Below are 9912 nucleotides of genomic sequence, written 5' to 3' on the forward strand. Positions count from 1 at the left end.
CCCCCCCCCCACTGTAGCCCTCAATCACAGTACGAGCTGAGCAGATCCATTGCGTAGGGAGTTTTGTGGTTTGCTGACATTGTAAAATTATTACCTCCACCCCTTTCTTTCGACGTTATTCCACATTGCCTGTCATGACTAACCTAGATATATACAGCATTCGAACAGAAAGACGGAGATCCTGACCGAACAAACTACCTTGAGAGGAATAGAACTCACGCTTTTAGCAAGGAAGAGAAAAGACCCTAACCATACTCACACTGATGCATGTCTCTGAGGAGAATTTCAAATTATGAATAAAGCAAGACCAAACTTTTTCCCCGAGAGTGCACCCGCACGTGTGTTTATTCACACGCCGGATGATAAACAAACTGGTGTTCCCCAGTAAAAGTTTCATTTCAAATCCTGGAGCAACTCTCAAAACTCGGAGAATTCACATTTTGAGGGGGAAAAATAAAAATAAAAACTGAAATAGAGAAAAACAAAGTCTCTCGCGTATTTCGTTTACAGAATTGTGTTCTTTTAATTCCCTTGCCAGCGTTTTTCCGAAGGTCTTATTTTCGCAATTTCCAACGGCCTTTTAATTATTTCTACCCTTTGTGTTTGGATACCCGCTCAGCTTTATAGAACTTTTTCCTCTGATTAATTTGAACCTTTTGCTCATGTTTCCCTGGGCCTTCTCCCTTATTCTTAGTTAAATTCTTGTGTGAGAGCGTTCCGTATTTCTGTTTTCGTTTGTATTCAATTTCCTTTCTTTGTCTGGTTAAATGAAAATATCGTGTTTCGGCATGCTAACCTCGGCTATTTTACAAGGTTTATATTCTTATTTTCACAATTTCATGACGTGACTTTTTTCTCCCATTACAATTATTGCTCTCGTTTTTGGTAAGCGCCACAGAAGGGTCAGCTCTGAGAAAATGTTGTAGAACAGCGAGTAATCTATTCGGAGGAATCTGATACCGGACCCACGAAGGGATAAAACATACTATTACACTATAATAGTGTCTAGCTTGACCGCTATTATTTGACAGAAAAGAGAGAAAAAAAAGGTCGAAAAGAGACAGCTTTTAATACTTATTTTTCCAAATGAAACTCAGAACGTGGAAATACCACCTTCGTTCGTTTCTCCAAACTTTTCTTTGGTATTAGATTATTTAAAAGGCAGGACCTTCGAGTTAAATGTCCATCCCCGAAACTATCGAGTTAAGTGGGAAATTTGTGTAAAGTGCCTTTCCCAAGGACACAACGTCAGACCGAGCTGAGGCTCGAACCCCCGAACCCGTAATCTCACGATTAAAAGACCGGTAGCAAACCACTAGACTACTGACGCCTCAAAGGTTTCTTTTTTTTATTTTAGTTAAGTTTATGTAGCAAGGAGCAGACTGATACGATAGCGCAAATTATACTAAGAGAGAAAAAAATAGAAACAGATTATCTGATATACTCGATAAAAATTCTTGCTTCACGGGAGTCGTAAAAAATTACAAGAATGAGGTTTTTCCTCCAAAAGCTAAGTTTTCCCACGTGTCTGGTCTGTGAGACCTATACGGGACTTGCAAAACATCAACTTTGTACTTTATCAAGCGTCAGCAATTTGTGCTGTATTATCAAGAAGAGTTGCCAATATGACTGGTTGGGTTTTTAATCGCAAAAATAATACTACTTATAATAATAATAATAGTTATAATAATAATTTTAATATAATAATAACGATAATAGTAAAAATAATTTTAAAAAAATAAATAATAGTAATAATAATAATAATAATAATAATAATAATAAAAATAATAATAATAGTAATAATAACAATAAGCTTAATAATATAGTAGTAATAATAATAATAATAATATTAATAATAATAATAATAATAATAATAATAATAATAATAATAAGAAGAAGAAGAAGAAGAAGAAGAAGAAGAAGAAGAAGAAAAAGAAGAATGATAATAGTATTAATGATGAAAATAATAATGATAATATAATAATAATAATGAAAAAAATGATAATATCAATATAATAATAATAATAATAATAATAATAATAATAATAATAATAATAATAATAATAATGATGATGATGATGCTCCTCCTCCTCCTCCTCCTCTTACTACTACTACTACTACTACAACAACTACTACTACTACTACTACTACTACTACTACTACTACTACTACTACTACTACTACTACTACTACTACTACTACTATTACTACTACTACTACTACTACTACTACTACTACTACTACTACTACTACTATTACTACTACTTCTACTACTACTATTACTACTACTACTACTACTACTACTACTACTACTACTACTACTACTACTACTACTACTACTACTACTACTACTACTACTACTACTACTACTACTACTACTGATAATTACAATAATGCAATACATGTATTTTACAGGTTTTTATTTCGACTAGAAAAATGGTGGATGAGCTTTACAATAATACAAAGAACAGGTCTATTACAGAGCGGAATACAGCGTCCAATCAGAAAGACTGAAACGCCTAGATAAACCAGGCTTCCCAATGGGAGAATCAAAGGCACATTTTTTACTCACAAAGACGATGAGCTTAACCATTTCACTATATATAGATGCCGGTCAATATTACTTAGATGACGCTTGTCCGAAAACCAAATTGGTTTTTGTTGGGTTCCATTTAACAAAATATAAGTAGCTGACCTGTCTATGGTCTACTCTGGTCTGATCAAAGGGACCAGAAAAGTGAAATAAATCTCAATTCTCGTACGAGGTAATTAAAAAAAGACTTCGTTTTAGCCTTTTACCCCGATGGGACGAGAATGCTAAATAGAGTTTCCACATCTTCGAATAAAATCATTGTTGTATTGTTTACTTTGATTTCAATAAACGCTATTCTGTAAAGATTCCCCTTTCCCTAGCATTCACTTTGATGGGATTAATAATATTATCTTCTCAAAGACGTTTAATTTAATTTTTTTTTATGTTTCAGGTTCTCGGATAGTTACACGCTGACGTCATTTCCTGTCATCATCTAAACTCGAGACGGTGAGTACTGTCTGTTAATGGAACAACGATCGGTTTTCGTAGTTGACGTTTACTGCTATTTCTGTTTCATAAGCCGCCTTGTTCATCAGTTGGAAGTTTCTTTCCCACTGTGTTATTTTTTCCTCTGCTTATTTCAACACCCTGTCTGTGCATCTGATTGTCCTTCTGTCTCTATCCCTTTCTATCTGTCCCTGTGTCTCTCTGCGTCGATTTGTGCGGAACTTGAGAGTTTGCTAATGGCATCCTTGTTCATCTCGAATAATACTTTGAATATAACCGTATTGAGCATTACCACCAATAATCAATTACTAATCCTGAGCAGTAGTTGTGGTTGGTAGTTGTTTTCTTTTAGGAGTTTAAGGCCACAGGCCTATATTTCACTATACAATTATCAATACACTTGTCAGACATAGAGCACTTAGAATACAACTTCACACTGGCACAAGCTTTATCAGTATTTTTTAATGTCATATGTAACAGAAATGTTACGAACTCGGCAAGCTAAATCAATCTTACAGTTCACTTGTCTCAGTGATATTCACCTACTGTGAAACAGGCCTGAGGTCTTCAGGTAAGTAAAGTATTTATTCATTTTTTTATTTTCATATTTTGGGCATTAAAAAGGACGTAATATTCATTCTCCATATTATTCGCTACATTAGACAGTTTTAGCCTTTTGGGTTACTAAGAACTAAGACCATTAAGTCAGAAACCAAATTATGATCTGTTTTGTCAAAATTTTAAAATAGTTCAATTTTAAGATATTCAAAAAATTGTAATCGGAAAAGCTAGACATTTTGAGAAACGCCAAATTTTTAACATCAAATTTCTCAAAACTAGGTACTAAACAGATATAGCTTTGCAATTATAGGGTAGCACGTCAACTATCATGGAAATCAGGGCAAACTTCAAGTTAGGAGCAGCCAGATTTCCCATGTAAATTAAATTTCAAACGTTCTGTTTGATTTTTTAGGCAACCAGAATTTAACTGTCACAGTGACGATCATTTCGTGCTCGGAAACATCAAGACCACTTCGACGCTTGACGGCAACAGAGGATGAAAAATTACGAAAGAAAGTAAACATTCAGACAGACAAGCAGACAACATTAGGGGGAAAATAGTAAGATATGCCAGAGGCAACCGCAAACTATCTGAAGGCAAACTGAACGTTCTGGATAAAGCACTAGACAAATACAATTAATATCATATCAAGTACTCAAAACTAACGTTTTGATATTCATGTATTTTCATGTCTGTAAAGCTTATCGTTATCATTTTCCCCTCTTCAAAATATTGGGCTAGATAATATTATTATCTTCTTCGGTTTCTCATATTGGAAAGCGATTGTTTATCCAGAACCGCTCACTGAACACCATCGGTAAACCAAGTTGTCGTTATGTTTGAAAATAAAATCATATACCTACCTCATCTATCTGCCATACAGTCTACCACTCTCCCTTCTTACTCTTTTTTCTTTATCTCTTTTCTTTTTCATCTCCTTCTCTCTTTCTCCCTTTCTTTAGGCCCCCCCCCCCTCTCTCTTTCCACTTTTTGTTGTCTCTTTTTAGAATTCCTATTGAGTCTTTACACCACCCCCCTCCCCAAACTCCAAAAGACAGAATATTTAACACACTTACACATACTTACACACATACACACGTACTCTCGTGTACACACACTTACATTTACACACTCACATACAAACACAAACATATACACACATGCACATGTAATATGCATGTACAGACTCGCAAATACATCAAGATGGCGACGTATATAAACAAGACGAAGATGGAAGTAAACAAACTGAATGTTGAGGACGCCATGGATCAAAACAGCTCCTTTGCAATCGAAAAGTTGACCTGCGCGCGTACCGACAAAGAATACCGAAGCCAATAAAGAGTAACATAATTTCTACGGGTGTTATGCTTCGACTTCAGCTATCAATGCTATTAAGCAACGCATTCAGTTTTCACGTACTTATCAAGAGGTGTGTCTCACGCGAGAATAAAGATAAATGTATTGCGAGTTAGCCGTAGAAAAGTTGATGGTATAGTGGCGTTCATGATGGCCGATAATGTTGTAAGGGTAATTTAAAGCTGGAGTTGTTTTGTTTGGCTTTTTCTTTCAGCAGTTAAGTTTTAAAAATCCATAGATTTTGGGCTTGACATCCCATTCCTTGACACGAGACAGCACGAAACATCACGATGCAGCACTGAGACTAGGCAAAAACGAAAATGCAATTGATGTAGATAGATATCACTGCAAAGGTTATCTTTATAGGCATTAGTTCAGTCTCCTTAATACATGTATCCTCATCATCATCATCATCATCATCATCATCATCATCATCATCATCATCATCATCATCATCATCATCATCATCATCATCAAGTGCCAGATCTGTGGCAGACATCGGCGATCATGGTTCTCCATTCAGTCCATATACATGTATATAATACCATACATGATACTTATATATCGGCATCTTTTGTGGTGTAGCCGTTAGACGCAATCGAAGTGAGTTCGATTCCCGAGTGGGGAGGTTTCCCTTAATCCAATATCTCCATATGTCTTTTTGGTGCGTTATAAAACCTTTCAGCCTGGCTTGGCACTGACGGGCAAGTTGTGTGTGTGTGTGTGTGTGTGTGTGTGTGTGTGTGTGTGTGTGTGTGTACGCGCGCGTGCATATATATGTATGTATGTGTGTGCATTTGAGTAAGTGTGTGTGTGTGTGTGTTTGTGTGTGTGTGTGTTTGTGTGTGTGTGTGTCTGTGTGTGTATGTTTGTGTGTGTGTGTGTGGTGTGTGTGTGTGTGTGTGTGTATACTCATGTGTATGTATGCCATCAGCTTTAGACTACGTGCGAAATGAACGTACAGAACTTGGACAAGACTTTCATCCTGAACTCAAGCATGGGGTTCAGATGAGTGGAAATGGTTTGTGAAAAGTGACATGAGCCAGACAGACTATCATGCTGCGTGCTCTCCCTAGTGCTCAGTGGCATACGACTTCCAGCTCCGCGTTACAGACAAGCGGACTTTCCCATTTTGCAACTCACGGATTTGGTGCGAAAACCTCGACCCAGATAAGACCGAGAGATTTCTTTACATTCTCACTGTACTTAGTTTTAAAAAACGTCTGTCTGCAAGAAACAGAATATGGAGTTATTTTGAACGTGGCGCTTTTTGTTCGTTTGGGGACAGACTGAAAGAAATTATCCTCAAATTGAAATAATTTTCTGTTTGTTACGAATCGGCGTTATATTTTGACGCTGCTTTTCAAATAAGAGTTTAATCAGCCACTTTTCTGAAAGCGTTTACAAAATAACATGCTCCAGGGACTGGCGTGCAAACGTTCGAATTCATCTACTTTTACTGAATACTTTAAGTCTTTTCAAATCGCCCAGCTCGGGGGGGGGGGGGGGGGGGTGGAGGGGTTCTCGTGATCGAGAGGTATGTTGTCCGCCTCTCATTCAATAGGTTCCAGGTTTGAAACCTGACAACGACAAAAAACTTTCTTCTCTATAAAATGTCCCCCCCCCCCTTTCCCGCTCTCTAATCATGTTCTATCGTCTGCTTTGTGATCCATATTCTGACCTTCCCCTTTTTTTGCCCGCTCCTCTGGGCTCCCAACTCTATCTGTTGCCTTTCTACTGCTACTCTCCTGGTTCCTTCTTACTGCTGCTGTCTTTCAGCCACATCCCTGATCTTAGGGCAGGTAAGATCGATCACCTAGCCTTCTTGGAAAAGAGCAAAAAACATCTCGGAGGTCCCGAGTACAATTTGTGGACGTTAAAAATCCCTTGGTGCTCCTAAAATCGATAAGAGTAGGATTCGGCCATCATCCTGTTAAAATTCAAAATTGACACCTACCAAACTGAAAACGCTTTTGTAATGTGTCCTGCACGCTCATGTGATCTTATGCAGTTGTGAGCACCGTAAAACACTTACCAATAAATACCATTTCGCCCATGTCCGTCTCAGATCGTTAAGTGGGTGAATATTGATGTTCAGAAAAGCAGAAAAAACTTAAGTCTAATTATCAAACAGAATTGCTCAAAATGTCGTGTAGAGTATTCCTTTTCTAGTTTATCTCTAGTTCTCTAGTTGATCTTATATTGAAATTAACATCGCTTGAAATATTGTTCTTAACCCTCTCAAGTCCCCCCCCCCCACCCCAACCGAGCCTTTTTCCCCATCGTTTCAAAGTTAATGAAAAGAGAGTACCAAAATATTCTCAACTTAAACTGGATACCCACCACGCTCTTTTTTTCTTCCAACGGTTTCACGGAAAAAAAAGAAAGATCCTTGATGTTCTCGACCCAAATAGATCACCTTCCCCCACCCTCACCTTTTCCTTCCAACCGTTTTAAGAAAATAACGAGACAAACGCCTTGATATTCTCGACCCAAACTGGTTACCCCGCCCCCTTTTTTCTCTCCAACTGTTTCACAAAAAATAACTAAAAAGAAAAATAATACTCTTGACCCCAAAAAATCACACCCCCCCCCCCCCCCCTCCTTTTTTTACTTCCAGCAGTTTCGCCTAAAACACACCCAAAAACAATCAAGAAAGAACCTTGATAATCTCGACTCAAACAGGTTACCGCCCCAACCCCGCCCCTTTTTTCTTTCGACTGTTTCACACAAAAAAAGAACGAGAAAGAAACTTGATATTCTCGACTCACTCTTTTTTCTTTCGACCGTTTCACACAAAAAATAACAAGAAAGAACCTTGATATTCTCCACCCACACAAGTTCAATGTCCTCCGTTTTCCCTGACCTTACTTACGGCTCACAAATGTCACCGCCACCTCAGCTCAGTAGTACTCATTGAGCAAACTCCGGCCATTCTTCCAGACGTGGTCGAAAGCTTGTTCAGAGAATTCAACTCAAGAGGGACTAATCTGTCTGGAGCGCGGTGTAGTCTTGTTATAAATAACATGCACAAATGCATTACTTCAAGACGTTTTCAAAACCCGTTATTAATGACTCATCGTTATCCCGGCGACCGTCCATCTTGATTCAATTTGCAGCAGAATATCTAAGTAAAAACATGTAGTGAAATAAAGGGTAGAAAACTCTTTGCTTTCTGTGACACCCAATAACATGTCTGGGGAGTTTCTCTGCTTTTGTGTATGTGTCATTAGGGCGTGTTTTGTCTTGGATGCATTAGCAGTGGTTTTGGTGTAATCTGATTTAAAATTATTTTGAATCCGAGTGGTAAATAAAGAGGGATAGAAAGAAGAAGAGCATAGACATGGGAGGCTAAGAGAGAAACAGACAGAGAAAGAGAGAGAGAGAAGGAGTGGAGACAGGAGAGAGAGAAAGAGAGAGAGAGAGAAAGAGAGAGAGAGAGAGAGAGAGAGAGAGAGAAGAGGGGGGGGGGGCAGGGAGAGAGGGAGAGAGGGAGAGAGGGAGAGAGAGAGAGAGAGGAATGGGAAGGCGATGGAAGGTCGGTTCAGGTTTGGAGTGGGGGAAAGAGAATACCTGGAAAGATACTGAGAAAGTTTGAGAATTGAGTTCAGAAAAACACATCAACATACATCACTTTTTGGCTGGGAAAAAGCAGGCAGATAGACAGAAACAAAAGAAGCAAAGAAAAGAGTCGAGTTACCCGGGGCATCCTCAACCACCCACAGGCGGTAACAAATTAGATCGAAAAATCAAAAGTATTTGAAAAACAGACCATTTCAGTTTGACACCACTTTTTCAAGAGAGGTCGAGCTAATTTTCCTAAACTTTTTTTCAATTTTCAAGAACAGGAAAGTAAAAACATCTAAGCATATAATCCCCCCCCCCCCTTAGCTCCATGTATCTTGTAAGGGACCGTTCACAAATGACGTCTGGAGTTCTGTCATCTTTCCCAGGATTAACAGAAACTCGAAAAGCAACAAAAAAAAAAGAAAAAAGAGTAGAGTCACCCGTGGCATCCTCCAACCACCCACAGGCTGAGAAAAATTGGACCGAAGTAAAATCCAAAGTATTTGAAAACATCCCATTTCAGTTTGACATCATTTTTTCAACAGAGGTCGGGCCAATTTTCCTAAACCTTTTTCAATATTCAATAACATACGAAAATTTAAAAAACCCATCTAAGCATATAAGGGGTCCACAGCTCCATGTATCCTGTTACATCTGAAAGTTTTGGCTGACTAGATTGTTCAACAAGTCTTGTACTTTTCTTTGCGCGTCTTTTGAGAGTGAAAATTTTGAAATAGTACAGGTTTAACGCCCCTATCAACACTGTTAGGTCATTTAAGAGGTGGGACTTTCGAGTTTAAGGTCCATTTCTGAAAAGACCGAGCCAAGTGGGAAATTGATGTAAAGTAAAGTGCTTTTCCCAAAGGACACAACGTTGGACCGCAGTCTCACGATTACGAGTCCGGTAGCCTGACCACTAGCCTAGGCCTCCAACACCACTCTTTTGAGAATATTTTGTTATGGTGCAAGTAAAAGCTGATCTCATTACGAATTATACCGGTTGGGGGGAGGGGAATATAAACACAAACAGAAATGAATAAAGAGTGTTAACCCACACGACATACACACACATACATACACATACACACCATACACACAAACATGCACACGCACCACACACACAGACAGTCACTGACATAGACCCAGTGAAAGGTAAAGAGAAAGAGAGACAGAGAGAGAGAGAGAGAGAGAGAGAGATTGAGAGAGAGAGAGAGAGAGAGAGAGAGAAAGAGAGAGAGATCGAGTGTATGAGAGAGAGAGAGAGAGAGAGAGAGAGAGATCGAGGGACATAGAGAGAGTCAGATAAAAATAGAAGGAAAATGTCAAGTGGCTGTAAGGGGTGGGGGGTTTCTGAGAGATGTAGTATGTTAATACATACATATATATA

At 38.5% G+C, this 9912-nt stretch overlaps 1 protein-coding gene across 1 annotated transcript in view; it reads left to right on the forward strand.

Annotated features, from left to right (window-relative positions):
• The window catches only part of LOC101849034 (CX3C chemokine receptor 1-like), a 215233-nt gene that overhangs the window by 84644 nt on the left and 120677 nt on the right, over nt 1-9912 (forward strand). The window contains exon 2 of the mRNA XM_005092355.3: nt 2985-3040. The gene's annotated coding sequence lies outside the window, so the exon portion shown is untranslated. The remainder of the gene's footprint in view (nt 1-2984; nt 3041-9912) is intronic.

Source organism: Aplysia californica, unplaced genomic scaffold, assembly GCF_000002075.1.
Source record: "Aplysia californica isolate F4 #8 unplaced genomic scaffold, AplCal3.0 scaffold00045, whole genome shotgun sequence".
NCBI lineage: Eukaryota > Metazoa > Mollusca > Gastropoda > Aplysiida > Aplysiidae > Aplysia > Aplysia californica.